The sequence below is a fragment of the Sylvia atricapilla genome, chromosome 27 (assembly GCF_009819655.1).
Source record: "Sylvia atricapilla isolate bSylAtr1 chromosome 27, bSylAtr1.pri, whole genome shotgun sequence".
In the NCBI taxonomy this organism is placed as follows: domain Eukaryota; kingdom Metazoa; phylum Chordata; class Aves; order Passeriformes; family Sylviidae; genus Sylvia; species Sylvia atricapilla.
This window is the reverse complement of record NC_089166.1, coordinates 4,709,690-4,729,100: the sequence shown is the minus strand read 5'-3', so window position 1 is coordinate 4,729,100 and position 19,411 is coordinate 4,709,690.

The window sequence follows — 19,411 nt, the reverse complement described above, 5'->3', positions numbered from 1 at the left end:
CCTTTGGCCCCCTCAGACCCCCAGCAAGGGGGGCAGTCTCAGCAAGGGGGGCTCTGGCGAAGGAAGATAGTTTGAGCAATTCCTGAGAGCACAGAAAGGAGTGGTTGTCAAGGATACCAACATGCAAGGGGATGGTCCAATTCAGCTCTGCTCTGCCTGTCCTCTCTTGGCCCATCATGTGGATTACTGGAGTACCCATTCCACAGCGTGGAGGTAAAGAAAATTGAAAATTAAAACCTGCATGGGAGCAAGACTGCAATATTTAAGGGCAGACTCCCCAGCCTTTCCAACCAGGACAGCTATTGCCAAATACATAAAGCCAGGACATACCTTGGGGTATACAGTTGCTGATGGTGGAAAGGAAGATGGGGGAAGAGATACGTGCAAGGAAAGGTGTTTGGCATCCTGGGGAGAAGATCTCAATCCTGAACTTAGGAGAGAAACCTTTCCTGGGCTGGATTCACACTCCTGCAGAGCACTGGACATCAGCTGTACTTTCCCCTTGGCTATGTAAGACTGACTCCAGAAATCTTAGGAATTCGCCATGTTTTCATTTTCAAAGGAAAACTTCTCCTGATCTATAAAGCTGACAGGTCTGATTATTTTGTGCCAGAACATTTTGTGTTTCCTGTTTGAAATTAGTATTTCTATTTATCCCGTACATTTTGTTTGTTGGGTGTTTTTTGTTTTTTGTTTTTTTTTCTTCTGGCCAATCAGATTTTCCAATTGTCTTTTCCCCATAGAGTTCATCACAGTGTTCAGGTTGGACTTTGGATTTTAAGCATAAAATAAATTCTGGGCCAAACAACCTCTTTTTTTTTTTTTTTTTTTTTTTTTTTTTTAATGACATTTATTGTGGGATCTAGGAAAGACAAAACTTTGGTTCCTGAATTACTTCTGAAAGGTTCTATTATATGCATGCACATACATAGAATTGCTCTAACAGAAGACCTTTTTGGATCCAGCAGGGCTGAAATCTAACACAGAATATTTTTAAGATGATTGCTTGCAAACATAAACATCAATTAATTATCTCAGTCTGGTTAAGCAGCAGTGTGGGCAGATGATTACAAATAGTTGAGTTGCTGCCACTTACTGCCTTATCACCCCACACCAAAAATCCCTTTGGTTTTTCTAGAGATCTTGGTCTTTTTCTTAGATCCCAGTCCAGGGAAGCATCTAAACCTACACTGACACAAACAGATGCTGAAAGTAATGTGGATGCTTTACAGGCTTTTGAATTAAACCCAAACAGGAGCAGCCTTTGTTTATCACATTCATTAGGAACGACAGCCTCAGGGAGATGGGGGTTTAAACTATCACATGGGTAGGGAAGCACCAGGAGTTCACAAAACACGATGAACCAAAAGAGATTTTTAACAAATCCTAGGACAGAGCATTCACAGACCTGTGTGCCAGACCTGGGCTTGTTTCAGCCATGCTGGACATCTGCTCATCTCCAGGCCACCAGTCGTGCTCTGCTCAAACCTCTTCCATAGCCCAATTCTTTGAACCATCCAAGAAGAGACTGATTTGGGCATTCAGAATTTCACTGCCGGGCTTTTTGCTCAGCCCTGGATTGCAGGGGTCAACCAGCTTGTATTGAGAGTCACTCACTCTTTCCCCATCAACTTGGACTCAATGATCCTTGAGGGTCCCTTCCAACTCAAAATACTGTGTGATCTGTGAATTCCCAGTCCAGCCCACCCAGCTGGGGCCAGGTGAGAGCCATAGCCCCTGCCCCCAGCCCCAGGCCCCACCGCAGACCTCTAATTACACTTGTCTCAAGATTAGTCAGAAGGAATCTGTTTCCTGCAAGCTGAGCTGAGTTTGGCAGCAGCTGCCACTGCCTCCTCATGCCAGGCTGTGCCAAGGCAGCCTCATCACACTCTGCTGAGTTGCTGGCATGGGCTCAGCCTCCTCAAGGCAGCAGAGGGGCATTAGCTCTGCTTCATTAGCGTGGTGGTAGTTTGGGCTGCAGCCCTGGAGGATCATTCCAAAGCAGGTTTCATAGAATCCCAGAATACCCTGAGTATGAAGGGACCCACAGGATCATCAAGTCCAACCCCTGGCCTTGCACAGACACTCCAGCAATCCCACCCTGTGCATCCCTGGCAGCAATGTCCAAACACTCCTGGAGATCTGGCAGCCTCAGGGCTCTGATCATTCCCTGGGGAACCTGGATAGTGCCCAGCACCCTCTATACTTGCAACCCCCTTCAGGATTTTACAAAGGGGAGAAGCTGGGAGTGAGTGAGGAGGTTGAGCACATTCAAACTCCACAGTAGAGAGGGAGGCCCAGTGCTTCTCTGTCCCTGTGTCTCAGAAAATGCACAAATTTCCTGAAGAGGCTTCACCTCCAGCCCAGCAGAGAAACTTAAGGGGACAGACCCAAAACTGACTCACCTCTTTCCCCATCTCCTTTCCTCAAAGTCTCTATTCTCCCTGATTCAGAGATCTTGGAAGCTGGCACTCCCTTTTTCTACACCTCCAGCCTACTGATGCTGAAAAGATTAAACACAACAAAAAGTTGTGTTTAATCCCCTGCTGCAGCCTCACAAACTGAAGAACTGGGAGGAGCATCAGAACTGTGGAGTTTTATAGGGAACCACAGGCCCTCCTGCATGCTCCTTCTTGCAGCTCCCACCTGAAGGCTCACCATCCCTGTCCTCACACACCACACACTCATCCCCTACTCCACCTCCACTCCACAGAATTGTTCAGATTGCAAAACCCCTCCAAGATCAAGTCCAACCGTTCTCCCAGCACTGCCAAGCCACCAAAACCTATGCCCAGAAGCACCACATCTGTAGGTTTTTTGAACAGTTCCAGGGATGTTGATTCTACCACTTCCCTGGGCAGCCTGTCACAGTGCCTGACCAGCCTCTCAGTGAAGGAAGGCTGGTTAAGACTCAAAACACTTTGCTCCTCTCCCTCCTCTAGGCTCCAGGCAGCTCCTAGCATTCCTGCCCAGGATGCTGTGGATGAATTGCACTGGTTCTTTCTTTGTTGAACCGCAGCAAACAGTTGCCAGCCTAGACTTCCTGAGAAATTTCTTGGGACAGCTTCATGCCCTGAGATTACTAAGCACAAACCTGGAGCTAGGCCAATGCCCCTTCTCCGAGATTTGTTCTATGCTAAAAGCCAGAACAAGCCTCTCCTCCTCTTGCATTTTATATCCAGAATTTCTTTCCTCTAAAAACACTCCATTTTTGTTAAAAGTGCCAGTCTCCTGCACAGTATTGCTGCCCTCTTCTGGGCTCTCTGGCAGCCACTGGGCTCAGCAAATTTCCAGCTACATACACCAATCCTTGAGGTCAAGAAGGTGAGAATCCTTCCCAAAGCCCTGTTTCCCCCCATGAAAAGACCTGGCTCTAAAAATGAAGATATTTGAGGTTGTGCTTTCTCTTGCCCTGTCCTAGGAACCTTGACCCTAGTAAATGCTCTGGCTTTAGCTCTTCCCTGGGGCTGCTTTTTCAGTGGTGTGTAAAAAGTAGTGTGGGAAGGAACCTGAGTTTAAGAGTGACTGGAAATGTTGCTTTCTCTCACCTGATTTAAACTGTATGATGGGTCTCCCACTAACTCCCAAATTCCACTGTGTCTGGAGCAGCCAGGGTTGCAGAGATCAATTAGAAGCCAATCTTAATTAGCAAAAAAATGGTTGTAGTCAGAGCTATTTGGGAATAATAATTTTAGAGAGAAAGGTGTCGTCCCTCTTCTCCTTGCTGGATATTTCAGCTATTGTGAGATGGTTGGGGGGACAAACAAAATGGACAGTTGTGACTGGGAGAATGCCAGGGCTCTTGAGATCTGAGTCTTTATGTGCCACTCACCTGCTCCACAGACCTGCTCCTTCCCTGGGGGCTATTTCCTCTCCTGCCCCTCTCTTTTCTCATGGGAGCAGAGCCCATGACACAGAAAGGAGCCAGGACCCCCCTGCTTTGGCTTGCCCTGCCCGGAAGTAGGTGGGCCACCTCCATCCCAACAGGGTTTTGGCAGTGAGTCCAAGCTGCTCCCCCTGTGGATGGAAACATGGCCCAAGACAGAGACAGAGAGAAATCCTGGGGACACATTTGAGGAATTTCAAGGCATTGCAGGGAGCAGGCCTCGAGACAAGGGAAGAGGAGGGTTGGGGCAGGCTGGGAACCTGCATGTGGATGGATGCAGCCCCACCTGCCACCATCCTACAGGCAGACTTGAGGTTCTTTATGTGCTTAGAGGAGAGAAAATGACAGGAACTACTGAAATAAGCAGCAGTAAATGAGACTGTGGTAAGCAGAACTGTGGAGACCAGAGTCAGACTGGGACACCTCTGCTCATGTTGCCGGTGACTGGGAAGCCACATCCTCTGCCTAGGTCATTGGCAGAGTGGGCAGAGAGAGGAGGGTCCTGTCACCAGCACCTGGACACAAGGCTGGATGTGGAGAGCTCCAGGAGAGAGCAGCTGTGGGTAAGAGAGATCTAGCAGGAGAGCTCTGGCAGGTCTCACCTCTTGGTGTGACCTGTTGGAGATGGGAAGGTGCTGGCAGGCAGACACAGTGGCTGGGAGGTCCCAAGGCAATGACTGTGGATCTCCAAGGGGGACAGCAGAAAGCCAGTGCTCAGGCCCAGCTCAGGGGGGGCTCACCTCCCTCCAGTTCCTCTCCGAGGCTCCAGTCAGTCTTCCAAGGAGCAGAGTAGATTATATCTTTTACCTGAGCAACTCTAAAGCACCAGAGTCAGCATCTCCAGAATTCCAAATACCTTGGGTCCCCCGGGGGCTGGGTAGACATGTGGAACATGGGGCATTCTGCCTGCTGGGCAGTTTGGAGCATCCTGTTACCATGGAAACAAGGAATCTGCTGCTTCTCCCTGTCATCTTAATGATGCCTCACAGGCTGTGTAGCCTCATCTTCCTGCCCACCTTGCTGGCACTCACCATGTCTGGCCTTTGTGGGAAATATGGCCCTGGGAGGAATCTGGGAAGTGAAAAAAAGAGCTGGAACACCCTAGAAGGACAGGATGTTAGGAGAGATGATCAGAGGGATGGAGGAGTATGAGAGGGCTATTCAAGGGGATTTTTTTGCTGGCAATCATAACAGAGCAAGAGGCAGGGAAAACCCAGAAACCAACACTGAAGGTGAATTTGCCTTGCAGTTCAAGAGAAAAACTCTGGGTCTCCATCTGTGGATGGTCCCTAGAACTGTCTCAGGCTGGGGGGGGGAAGGGGGGAGGTGGAGGGGCAGGAGGTGGGGCTGAAAAATAAGAATGTATTGAAGAAAATAGGGAATTGTGGTTTCGAGGGGAAATTATATTTACAAAAGTCTCAGGGGAAGAAAAGACAAGTTGCTGAGCAAAGATCAAGGTGTGGCCACACACTAGGGAGGACTTCTCGCCAGCTTGGGTCGTCCTGAAAAGCACATTGCCAGCTTCCAATAGGAAGTTTGGATTCAAGCCTGAAATCTTTAGGCAATCTCTTAGTTTGGATTGGAATCTCTTTTAAGAAGGGTGTGTTTTCTCAATGTTGCAGTTTGTCCTGGAAATGAAGTTTAGATTCCTACAATTATCCATTGAGATCTGCAAGTGAGCAGTTTAAATATACAAACAGCCAGAAAATTGGGAAGAGTAAAGCTGAAAACTCCTTCTCACTTGTATGAGGGTTTCTGGAGGTGGGAGGTAGGGGGAGGGAGAAGTGCTTTTAGGGTAAATATGTTCATATCATCCTGCTGGCTTGTGAAAAAAATGTCTATGAGAAAACAGCACAAAGTAAAGGAAAAAAAGAAGAGAAATATGAAAACACCCACCACTTCATTTAAGATCCAACAGAAATAAAGTGCACACAACAGCTCAGAGACAGCAGAAGGCAGCAGCAACTATTCTTGGGGAAAATCTTGCCAAGCTAAGGCGTCACTCCCTCCCCTGCCAGAATGATGAAATAATGAGAAATTCCATGAAAAACTTACACTTCCCAGCCCCATGGCTGGGAGGGTGGGGAGCAGACACAGCAAGAGCAGCCTCACCCTTCATCCTGGCTGGAGCCAAAGGAAAGGGCAGGGCTGGGGAAGTGTGTTTGTTTTCAGGCTATGCCTATGGAGAAAACTTCACCCTGGTGAACAATGGGATGAGCAAATCCTTAATGTTTCTTAAAAAAAAAAATAAAAAAAATGCACTACACCCTAGACCTAAGTTTTTTTTTTTCCTGACAGTTTTAGCATAAACAAACCAAGTCTGGTCTGAAATAAATTTGGATAAAACCAAGCAGGAGAAGGAATTGTTTCCTTGTGGTTTCTGGTGTGGGGCTGTGCATCCCTCTTGCCCGGTGTGAGCTGAGCCATGGAGATCTCCCCAATCACCTTTTTTACTGAACATCCTGGAACTTGATAGTTAGTACCTTTGAAACCTCCACTTCATCAAATCAGAGTGAAACTCATGTTCAGAAGTTTTTACAAAGAAGGCAGCCAGGCCAGACTCTGAATTACCCTGTGGATCTCATTTCCTGAGGGAATCAGGCTAAAAATATAAATTATCTGAGGCAGGTGCAATATTTCTGAAATTCCCTGGTTTTGCATTCATTTTAACTCATCAGCTCATTAAGGGATTTGTTTGTGAGTTCTCAGATGAGTTTAGTAGTCACTGAACATGTGTTGTGGTGGCAAGAGGAGAGATACCCCTCCTACATAGCAAAAAAATTCCTGCTTGATATACAGAATTCCAGTTCACATGTGAAACTGAACTTGTCTCATTCACAGGAAAATGCCAAGAATATGGATTCTTTTTCTTACCACTTTAGAGTGTTTGTTATTCCTGTGCTTGTCTTGCAAAGAGCACAACCAGTACCTCAGTAAGTTCATAGTAAAGCCATCCTGTGTTGTCCTGAATAGGATTTAACCTCCCTCCCTCCAAAGAAGCAAAGTGCGTTATTCCCGCCTGCTAACTCCATTTATAAATAAGAATTGATACAGGAGTAGTTTCTGTATCCCTCCATGGCTGGAGATGAGAGATCTGGGATTGGTGAGCATTTTGCATGCATCCCTTGGCTTGTTTAACCCTGTGAAGGGCTAAGGGTTCTTAAGAAAGGCAGGAGCTGCCCTGATACCTACTCAGGATTAACTCTGGTGGTGCAAGGCCATTCTCTGAGACCTGAGAAGGGCTTTCAGTGCTCAGCAGAGTCCAGCTCTCCCATGGGCTGATCCATATTTGTGAGCAATGCAGAGCAAGAAGCAACATAAAAGTAGGGACAGGAACAGGGGGACCAGCTGGGGAGCAGAAAGAACAGTGTGGAAGAGCAGGCTGGGGGTGAAGGGAAGCACAGCTACTCTGTGTTTTGGATATTATAATATCTGGGACATGGGTCTGGGTGGTCTGGAGGAGCAGAGGGTTGAGGGGGCAGCAGGCTCAGCCTGAAGGCACCTGGAGAGGCTCAGGGCAGGATTTGCAGGATGATGATGCCCATATGGCAGGCGACACAAGGACATAAAGGAGGGAGGAAAATCGTGGTGACCTCTGCCATGGGGAGGTGAGATAGCGGGGAAAGGACAGTAGAGGGTAGCAAATGATTGGATTCCTTTCCCGAGCTCTTGTGAGCCACAGGCTTGGCAGCGTGTGCAGCCTGGTGCAGATGCATAGCGCACATCTGGGCAGGTTTTGTTTAAAGATAAAAGGGGGAACAAGGCATTTTGATGAGACAGATACGTTCTCACCACAAAGGCTTGTTCTGAAAGACATTTCCTTTAGAAATTTCCTGCCAAGATATCCCCAGTGACCCCACTACTGCCGGGGAGAAGGCGAGGCAGAATGTGAGACTTTGATTAGAATCAGAGGAGAAGGTTTTGATGAAATGAAAAGAAACTTCTCTGTGTGGGGATTTCATTTCCCAGGAACAACAGCAATGCTGGTTGCTATTTGGGCATCTTCTTCCTAACTTTTAAGGTCTAAGCTTTGCCCAGCTCTGCTGGTGCCTGTGGATTGAAAAGATCAAAATTCTCACCCCTGGGTACCCTCCACATGCCACACTGCTCTCACTCATTTGGAGGGGAAGCAGGTTTCCTTGCAAACATACCCAGGTACAAGCCAAAAGCCCAGCAGGGCTCTGCACTCATATTTTAGGACCTGAAGCCATGCCTGGGCCCGCATCCTTCTCACAACCCTGCCCCTGCACACCAGCCCAGCTCATTCTGCTGAGTTTTCACACCTGGCATGTCCAAGTTTCCTGCTTTTCTTTGCATGCTGCATGTTCCCTGTTTAATGCAGGGATGGGGCAGGGGGATGATTATAACTGCTCTAAGTGTCATTAGCAGCATTGGGTTGATCATTAGGCAGCCTCCTTCTCTCTCTCCCAGCAGATGTAGATTATCCATGTCAGGCTCAGTGCTTGCCTTTGCCCCTAAAGCATATGGGAGATGGCCTAAGCTGCTGGCTCATGTCATCACATCAAATAGGATCATTCATCTTCATGAGAGAGCTGGCTGAACAAAGCCATGTGTGCCAGGCCATTCCCTGCCCTCTGGCTGGGGGTGGATTAGGATTTTTAGGTGGTGAGGGGCACAGAGCCCTGGCAGGGAACAATTGCAGTGGTCAGTCTTGGGCTGGTGGCACCTGGGGTATCCCAGGGCAGAGTTAAGGCTGATCCCTGTTCTTCATTGAAAATCTTTTCAATCCTCACTGAATTTTTTTTATGACTGCAGGTGCCTCTGCCAAGCATGAAAGAATGGAGCTTTCTTATTGAGGCATATTAAGTATGATAGCATCAGTTTTCAGGATCATGTCATCTTCCAAAAAGGCTTCTGCAGAAACACAAGGGCAGCATCTTTTGTGCTCATAGGTGGCACTTCAAGTGATCCCCACTGCTTGTTTCTGTGACAAGCCTTGAGTACAGTAAGTGAGTTAGACATGGGACAGGAGTATTTGGGGAGGAAGTCTCTTACATGTACACAAGACTCTACTCAAATTCACAGGCACACAGAGTAGGAGAGAAATCACAAACAAGAGAGCAAATGGGAGATGCATTGTTGAGCTTGTAGGGTCAATTTAGGCCATTTAGGCTTGAGTCTTACCATCTTGTCCTCCTGGCATGGAAATCCACAGCCAGACACAATCTCCTGGCCATGGGATACTGGAAAAATGGCAGCTTGAAACATCAGCCTGAATCCCTGACATGGCTGAGAGCGCCTTTTCCTTCCAGCTGGTTTCCCCTGTGCTGATAGCTGAAGAAGCCATGGTTCCTCTTATTTCAGCTGTAATTAGGGGTAATTTAGCCTCTCTCTGAGAGTGAGAGCAAACAAAAATGCAGTGCTTGGCAAACAGGGTGGGATGTTGGATCTGTGAAATGGGTTATTTGCTCAGGGCTGGAAAGTGGGACTTTCCATGTCTGCTCTGCTTGAGATAATTTGAATGAATAAATCTGAGTCACTTTGCTGCATCTCAGTGCCTCCTACAGGAAAAAAAGATCCTGTCTTCTGCCAAAGTGTCGTGGTTTGACACTGGCCAAATGCCAGGCATCCATGAAAAACTATTCATTCATTTTCCTCTGCTATAGCTGAGCAGAGGAAGGGGAAAAACCCAAAGGGCTCATGAGGTGAGATAAGGATTAGGACAAAACACTCTAAGGGCAGAATAGCTTAAACACAAAGATATAAAGTAAATTTATTATTAACAGAGTTAGAGGAAGATAATGAGAAATAAAATAAGCCTTTAAAACACCTTTCCTCCCCCCAGCCCCTCCCTACTTTCCATCAACAGCACAGGGAGACAGGGCGTGGGAATTTTGGTCAGTCTTTCACTCAAAATCTTTTTTCAGTTTGCTTAGGAAGAGGAATCTGTTCTGCTATGCCATGGTGTCTTTCCCATGGGAGACAGTTCTCTGTGAACTTCTCCAACATGGTTCAAATTTTTATGAATAGCAGTCCCGCCCAACCTTCTGTAATGTTAGTCCCTCCCACAGGCAAAACGGTCCTCCCAAAACTGCATGGCATGAGTCATTTTTAGTCCATGGGGTGTGGTCTTTTAAGGATAAGCTGTTCTGGTTTGGAAACAAGGGCCCTCTTCCTTTATCTCTGGAAGCAAAGCCCCTCTCTCTACCTCTGGAAGGCAGAGCCCTCTCTCTCTGTTTGAGTGTCCCACCAGATTACAGCTTTCTAGCATCCACTCACTCCAGCATGAGCACCTTTTCTCATGGGCTATGAATGGATCTCTGCAACCCCCATGGACTTCATGAATTACAGGGAGACAGTTTGTTGTATTATAGTCCTCACCACTGCTTGCAGAGACATCTTTACTTGAACACTTGGAGCACCTCCTCCCTCTCTTCCTTTAACTAACTGTGGTGTCGCTATGTTGTCTACTGCCACATGTCCTCACTTTCTCCTCTTTCTTGGACTAAGAAGTAAAAAGTCCCTGCTGCTTGTAAGCACAATTGCCAACAAACTGAACCAGTTCAAAGATTTCTGCAGGATTTTGCAGTGCTGAGAAGTTGATCTCATGCAGGCTCCATGTTGGGCAATCACTTACCATGCTTCTCGCTGCCAGTCAGGTGGCCCATGCTGCCATGGTGCCAGTGCCACTCAATGCCTCTTTTCATGTGGGGGGCTGAAAAGAAGAAGGCACTGCCACTGTTGTCCCCCCCCCACCCCCACCCCCCTCCACCCCCCAATTCTGCCAGCAGCTGCCTAGAGGTGGCCAAGCAGGCAAAGTTTGCTGTGAGCTGTACCGAGATGGCAGCAGCTGCATGGCCGTGTGGTGGCCATCAAGTTAGAGGTAGGTGGGAGTCACACGGAAGAAGCAGCAGGATGATATAGCACAGAAAGGGCCAACAGCTTCTGTTTTTCACAGGAGAGTGGATCTAGGAGCAGTCTGACCTCTGCCCATCTCAGCAGTGGCAGTGAAGCTTTCTTCTATTTGTTGCTTTTTCAAGAAAGAATCTGGCAGCCAAGCAAAGGGCACCTTCTCCACTGCTCACTGCAGACCCATCAGTCAGGGGCTAGGACTATACTTTACCTCCCTTTGAAGGCGTGAGAAATAACACTCTTAAAAATTTCAAAGGTTTATTAAAAACCTTAACAAAATACAAAAAAGGACTGAATAAGGAAAAAGGATAGCATGGTGGGAGTTGGTGACCCCACCACCCACGAGCTCATCTACAAAATGGCTGCTCTGCCTTTTACACCCCTGGTGTTGCATCAGGCAAGCCTGGCCCGTCCCAAAGCCTGACAGTCAACTCTTCTTTGCCGTTCAATGGTGGAGGCTTCTTTCATGCAGCTTGCCTGGAGGTCAGGTGTTGCTGTGCTGCGCCTCCTAGTAACAAACCTGCCCTCCTCCAAATGCCTCGTGCAAGGAAGGGCCCAGGTACACTCTGCCTCCACATGTCCCAAGTACCAAGGCTGTCCCCTAGCAACCACACAGGGGAAAGGGGACTGTGGAGAGGACGTCCAAACAACAAATCACAATAACAGAATGATACATCAGTAAAACCTTCCTTAATGTACACATAATATTCATCCCTTAATTGCCAGAGCAAACCACATCATTACCCTCTATAACAAAGACATTTCCTCTGCAAAGATTTTTCACATCTGGCAATATCCAACCTTTGCCAGCCTCCCCACTGCCCACTCCAGTTTCAGTCTTTGAGCTGCTCAAGAAAAACTTTTGGGCTTATTTCCTCGCTCCTCTGGGACCCTCTGGCTCTCCCTTTCCTTCTCTTTTGTGTCCATTCCTCAATAACACAGAGGTGCCAGGACAAGGGTAGTAACAAACAGCTTCCCTTGTCCTCAGGCAGTCAGTATTGGAGCTGGCTGTGGCTGTGGCAGTGCTGTGAGGGCTGTGGCCTAGGACACGAGTTGAGAGTTCAGAAGCTGTGCATCCAATTTCCCTCTGTACAGAGGTCACACATCCCCTGAACAGCAGCCTCCACCTGCCTGGCAAGGCCTCTTGGTAGGGGGTTGTAGAACTTTCATTTCTGATTAAGGGGAGATATTGTGGGACTGCTGGGGACATATCTGGGGATCTAGTAATTTCCTTACTGACACCTGCATTTATATGTGAAAATGTTGTGAAAAGCAGAGTGGGGGAGGCTGGAGAGCTCTGGATCAGCTGGTGCATGATTGCTCCCTGAGGGGAACTCACTGAGATGTTGTTTGGTGTAATTTCTGAACATCCCAAATGATGGAGTTTCTAACTCTTCCACTTTTACAAGCTGACACTTTTTCTGACTGCTCAGCCTGGATCATCCTACCTCTGTTTTCACACAGCTCAGCCATGCTCCCTTTGAACTCTCTCCCACCATAAAATATTTACTTTCCTTCCTTTGCAGTGACATCCTTTGATACTTGGAGATTGCAATTATCTCCCTGAAGCTGAGTCATCACAATTCCAGCTGGATCTGTCTGCCTGGAGTGTCGACATGGCTCCAGCAGATGCAGATGCTGCTGGATCTCCTTGAACAACCTCCTGGGGACAGCAAGCACCTTTCTGACCTGCAACACACCAACAGACTGCATGACACAGATTTTATTAGATAAGGCTGAGCTCAACCTCTGTGTGAGCCTTGGCTTTGGCCCCGGGGCACCAGTTTCCTATTTGGGAATACTTGGATTTTCCATCAGAAGCAATGAGAAAAACTCCTGACTTCTCTGCTCCCACCCCTGCTGCTCTGCAGCAGCTGAGCTGAATCCCTTTGCTGAACAGACAGCAGCAGGCTCTGGTCAATTCGCCTGCAAAGCAATAACAGCAGGCGGGATCTGGGTTAGGCAAGGATTTAGCCAAGATTGGCTGTGTTAACAAAATCTCTAATTCAGCCCGGCAGCAGATTCACTCCAGCTACAATGACCAGAGATGGCCAGCCCAGCATGGAGCAGGAGAGCAGCCAGGTGAGCCCTGCACTATTTTTTGGGCCTGCCTGGCACTTTGAGAGGCTTTTGTGCTGTCCTGGGGTGACTTTTTGACGTTGAATTGTATCCCCATTCATCTGTTTAGCCCAGAAATACATTTTGTGCCTTTAAACCCAGATCCAAGAGTGAAGGTGGGGAGAGGGAAAAGCGGTGGAATTTTTTCATGGCTGTATTCAAAAACACAGAGAAAAAGGCTTCCTCTCTCTCTTGGTGCATGTTGTCTGCAGCACAGACAGGGAGTGGGAGAGAACTCTCCTTTGCTTTTTTTAGTTTTTTTAGCTAGCTGAGACAGAGAAGTTCCCTGGACAGTGGCTTTTTCTTTTCCTGTGACTGTTCAAATCTACTCTAGCCCAAAAACCCAGAATAACCATTCAGAGCTCATGCTTGTGGCCCACTGCATTCCAGTGCTGGAGGGACTGAGAGACACTCAGTGAGCCGAGAAACACCCACAGAAGACCCTCTCTGAACTACAGAAGGACTTTCTGAATATGCCATCTCTTAAGAACAGTGACGGGGTTTATTGTTTGTTATTGTTATTTTGCTTACTATTGTTTTATTGTTTACTATTATTAAATTTTTATGCTTGTGAATACTTTGCTTGTTTAAATAAACAGCAAAGTTTATTTAAACAGGTTTTTTCCACTTTCCTCGAAGGAGGTTTATCTCCCAAATAGGTGGGGGGAAGGGCCTTTGGATTTTGCCCTTTAGGGAATCTCTTTGCCCTTTGGAAGTTCTCTTCCAAATTTGTCACAAACTAGGACATGAGCAAAGGCACCACTCCCTTCAGTGCTGCTTTCTGCTGCTAATGGTGTTTTTGGGAAGAGTAGAGTCAAACCACTGATTAAACCTTAAGCAGGATGCACTAAGTGTTCCCATGTGGTGGAACAGGGGACTAGAAAGCTCCAGGGATGCAGATAAGAGGGTAAGTGTCAGGGCTGGGAGGTGATCCAACCTCCAAACAGTACATCCTTAATGCAGAGGGGAAGGCAAGTTTTTGGAAGCATATGGCTGATTTTGGAGCTGAGCTCCAGGAACTGGAGCCCTTCTCAGAGGCAAGTCCCAGAGCTTTGAAATAAATTCCCACTGAAATTCACAGAATATTGGGAAATGAGCCAAGACAGCTGTTTGGAGTCAAACACCTGCACTTGTGACTCTTGTCTGTAGTAAGATATTTTGCTGCAATTATTAAAAAACAGCACCTGCAAGCTCAACCCTCCGTCCAGGTGTTTGGAGGTGAAGCCTCATCCCATGGACCAGGGGAAGGCTCTGTGCCAGTGCCCAACAGTACAATATCCCCAACACTGCCCTGTGGCAAAGGCATCCCTGTGTCCTTCCTACTACAGCTCCTGTATGGATTTTAAATTCATTTTTTCTGAAGTTACACGAGTCCCACTTAAAAGCACAGGTAAAAGCATGACTGGAGCTTTGTCTCCAAATAGCAGCTTCATCTGGGAAATCTCCATGAAAAATGGAGATTAAATTGGAACAGTCCTTGACAACTTTATCTCAGAAGCATCATACCTCTTACAGATTGTCAGCATGCGTATGTACCCATGTTCTATGAACTACTAGACATCTACTGCTGCAGGATTCTGTGACAGAGGAATTCCCCAAAGAAAAGGAAAAAGGTGAGTAAAATAAGGAACAGGAAGAAACGAGGAGGAAGACAGGGAGAAATCGTTGGATTTGATGATCCTGTGGTTCTTTTCCAACCTAAATAATTCTATGATTCTGTGATTACACTTGTGGAATCAATTCCAGTGTAATCCAATTTATGAGCGGACAAAAATTAGGTAGAAGTTATTGTAAATAAACACATATAGTATAGCCAGGAAAGCACTCTCCTGATAGATAAGAAGATAAAGGTAACTTAAATCTCTGCAACCTGATGCTACCTGTTCTGACCTGTTGAAAATGGCACTGCCTTAAACACATTTGGCGTTTGTAGCAGATGAAGATTTTATTCGGGGTTTACAACTGTGAACAAAGAATCAAATGATAAAAAATTCTCCTGGGAGCGTGTGAGTCAACAAATGTTCATATGTGGGTCTAAATCCTGTCCCTGGAAGTGTCTAAGGCCAGTTTGGATTGGGCTTGGAGCAACCTGGGATAGTGGAAGGCATCCTGGCCCATGGCAGGGGGTTGGAACTGGACAGACTTTAAGGTCCCTTCCAACCTAAAGCATTCTGTGAATTGCTAATTCTAAATAATTTCTATCCCAGGCAGAAGAGGGGAGCAGCCTTGGGAAGAGCATTTCTTTAGTCACAATGGGATGGCCCTGCTTCTTCTCCTTCCTGCATTACCATCTGCCTGAACAGGCTGGTTCAGCATGTTTTAGAAATAAACTTCATCTGTTAGGCATGGAGAATGGGGAATTGGAAATGAGCAGGGCCATTTAATAAATTCAGCAGTTACTAGAGAAAGCTAAAGGTAGCAGTAAAATGTCCTTAAGATCATGCTATGCATGCTGAGTCTGGCTTTCTGCTCCAGCTCTCATTTATTACCCAGGCAAGAGGTGTTTAAATGCTCTGTCACACTCACCCATATCTCTCTGCAGACGAAGAAATCCTTCACCCATAAAACATAAATTCCCAAATGGCTTTAGCAGGTTCTGCTTTTGAGCAATGGTATGGCTTGATTTGCAGATTCCTGCAATTTGTTGTCTTTAAGCTGCTGTGAAAGACCCTGCAAGCATCACTGACCTTCTCCTGCCTCAAGGAAGGGAAAAGCCAACACAAACCACCCTGACAATAAACATTGTGCTGTCCCTGTGCAGACAATCTCTGGCTGCAACAGCAATTTCTCTCATCTGTCAGCAAAGTTGTCAGCTGTCTCAGTTGAGAGAGGAGATTGTCCTGCTCTGCCCTGGGCTGGGGCAGACCCACCTCAAGTCTGGAGGAAACTTTTGGCACTACAATGTAAAAAAAGGTAAAAAAGTTATTAGAGGATATCCAAAAGAGTGACATGAAGATGGTGAATAGTCTGGAGTGGCCACACCAAGAGTGGCCAAGGTTACTTGGTCTGTTCAGCTGGAGCAGAGGAGGCTGAGGGCAGAGCTCACCACGAGCAGCAGCTTGTCCCCAGGGGCAGCTCCAATCTCTGCTCCCTGTGACCGGGACAGGACCCAGGGAATGGCTGGAGATGTGTCAGGGGGGTTGGGACCGATCTCAGGGAAAGGTTCTTCCCCCAGAGGGTGCTGGGCACTGCCCAGGCTCCCCAGGGAATGGTCCCAGCCCGAGGCTGCCAGAGCTGCAGGAGTGTTTGGACAGTGCTGCCAAGGATGCCTAGGGTGGGGTTGTTGGAGTGTCTGTGCAGGGCCAGGGGTTGGGACTTGATGATTCTTGTGGGACCCTCCCATCTCAGGACATTCTGTGATTCTATTCTGTGGTTGCCTTGTTGCATCTCTTACTGGCACAGCAACAAGATAATGTCTCTCTCTCTCTCCATGCTCACGGCCTGCATCCCAAGGCATGCCCAGCATTCTGACAATGCAGGGTGATAAGGAAGACGCAGTGTTTGGCACAGCCATGTTCACCAGCTGCCTGGTTTGAACAGAGGGTTGAACACAGCACCTGTGGCAGCTCTGATATGGGGGCATCACAGGGGTCTTCCCTCAAATTGCAAGGTTGTTGAGGCAGCTTCATCCTGCAAGTACCAAACCCATAAGTACCAAACCACTGGTCCAAGCCCTGCTTTTTTTGCTGGGGGAGATGCTTTCAAATAACCTTGACTTTTCCAGGTGACACCATGCTATGTGGCTGGGGTGGTAATGCTCCAGCTGCACTGCCCAGCCCAACTCAAGGGACCAGGCTGGGCTTCCTTGGAGGCACCATCCTCAGAGAGCCACCAGCAAGAGGAAACCAAGTGGCCAGAAGTGATGCTGCTGATATGGAGACTCTAGCACTGCACAGGGCTGGATGTGGGTGTGAGCATCTGATGCCCTCCCCAGCAGTCAGAATGCTAAATTAATGTGATGCCTTTAATTTTACAAGTCCACAGGCAGGGCTCTCTCAGGAGCTTCCTGCCAAGCAGGAGTGACTTCATGGAGATCGCCTTTGCATCTTAATGAAGATAGAAAACCTGATTATTCCACATAGAGTTAATGGACTACCTGGGATGCAGCAGGAGCTGCATGAAACTGCAGCTGGTCTCAATCCTATGGGGAAATCCCATCTGATCCCACTTCAGCTCTCCACAAGTCTCCTTGCTGACTCCTTTTCAGCTGCTCTGAAATTTCTGTCATTCTGTCTCTAAGTTCTCCCTGGCTTTCCTGCTGCCCCTCCTAAGTTTCCATCCCAGGTCTCTCACCTTTTCTCTGTGAGTCACCCAGGCATTCCCAAACATACCATTGTGAGGAAGGAGGCGCCACACAGAGCACAGCTAGCTCAGATATCAAAAAATGCTCTAGACATTCAGTTTCATCAATGAATGCTCATCCTGCCTGTGTGATGGAATTACAGTGCAGTGAAACCCTGCAGGACCGAGATTCTCCTTTATCTGTGCCCTTCTCTCCCCAAAACCGTGAGAGGAACTGAGCTGCCTAAACTCACTGAGATGTGTCAATGTATCCAGTGCTTTGAAAAATGAGCAGGTGCCTGTCTCCTCTGGCAGGAGCCCAGCTGTTGGTGTTTGGCTGCTTCAGGTCAGCAGCCAGCTCTGCCTCTTGTTTCTCATTTTGAGCCCAACACCAGTTTTGTGTCTCTTGGAGGCAGCCCTGGAGATCAAAGTGTCACAGTGCTGTGGTTTTTCTGTGTATCCATCTCCCTGGAGCTATCACAGCCAGGAGCACTTCCTGGCAACACAAGCACTTCCACCCAGAATGAGAAGCTTTGTATTGGGAAGGTGTTTTCTCCTATTTATTTCTCCTTTATCCTCAAGCAGTTGCCTGTATTGATGCACATATCCCTGTGTTATCCTGGCTGCTGCTCTTTCAGTGGGAACTTGGTCTTGGAGCTATGTCAGGGGACGTTTAGGCTGGATATCAGGAAAAGGTTTTCCCCCCAGAGGGTGCTGGGGCACTGCCCAGGCTCCCCAGGGAATGGTCACAGCCCCAAGGCTGCCACAGCTCCAGGAGCATTTGGACCCAGGGATGCACAGGGTAGGATTGTTAGGATGTCTGTGCAGGGCCAGGCATTGGACTCAATGATCCTTGTGGGTTCCTTCTAGTTCAGGATATTTCATGATTCTGTGGCTTCTAATGACACTTCAGGATCATCCAGCAGATGCAGATTCTACCCCTCTTCCCCACCCCCAACACTGCAGCAGGAGGAGCTGCAGAGTGATGCAGGACACAGCAGAGCTGCCACTCTCTTGGAAAACCCTCTTTTAACAAGAGGTGCATTGGTGTGGCATGAAAATGCCGCAGAGAAGAACATGGCATGCCTTGGGTCTCCCTCCAGCTTTTCCTCCATGAATGAGAGGCTTCACCAGCAATTTTCCTTCAAGTGAAAGGAGCAGAAGGGAGTTTTCCAGATGAATTAAACCCCCTAATTTTGTAAGAATTTTAGTGGAGATGAAAGCAATTTATTAGAGAAAAAGGGAATGGGGTCACACCTCCATGACTTTCCCAGCATTCAGTATTTCCTGAGAAATTCCTTTCATGGAAAGCAACACAGTGAGAAGCCCCTTGCACATCAATTTCCTCAAGGATCCATGTGAGCAAAGGTCACCTTGCCTCTCCTTTTTAGTTTTGAGTAAATGAGCAGAAAATCTCTCCAGCTCTGAAGCACTGAGGTTCAGTCATTAATTTTCCATTTGAAGGCAATCAAGGTTCCCACAGATGCCGTGACCCATTTCTCCATGCCACACTGTCTGCACTATGCATGCCAAGCTTAGTGCCTCCAGTGGTTTCCATCCTTTGCTTTCCTTTTGCAGGGGAAGGATCGGAGGGATGGGGAGGAGCAAGGGATAAGGGTGCTGAAATCAAGTAATTCTTCACAGGGAAATTAGCAACTCCACAGGTTAAGTCCACTCCTGGGCAGTGGATCCAGATGTGGCCAGGAGCAGACAGGACTTCAAAACATCCTCAGGAGCCATGGGTGACAGGCAGGTCCAGCTGAGCTGCAAGAAGAAGACACTCCAGTCTCTGTATTTCTGTCATCCCATTCAAAATTTATTAAAATTTTTAATTGTTTTTCACTGCTTCTGCGGAGACATGCCAAGTTAGAAAGCTACCTCCAGTTGTGTATTGCTGCTACCCAAAACAGATGCCTTGCCAATATGTCCTGTCTTGAGATCCCTGCTTGGGCTTAGGGAATGTGAAACCAGCTCAGAGCTTCAAATTAAGCCATAAGGCACTGTGCAGGAGGAACTGGGATGTGGAGAAATGTGCTAGGGAACATCAGCTCTCACCCTGCCACAGGCATGAGAACACATAACCTGTACACAGAGGTGATGAATGCACAGCCCCCTATCAAACTACATCTGCTCCAGGACTTCTTAAAAATAAATCTGAACTGAAAACATTAAATACTAAGAAGAGTTCTGAGGTTTTAAAATGCTCCTTGGAAATACTTTCATGATTTTGGTCCCAGGCCAAAACATCTCAGG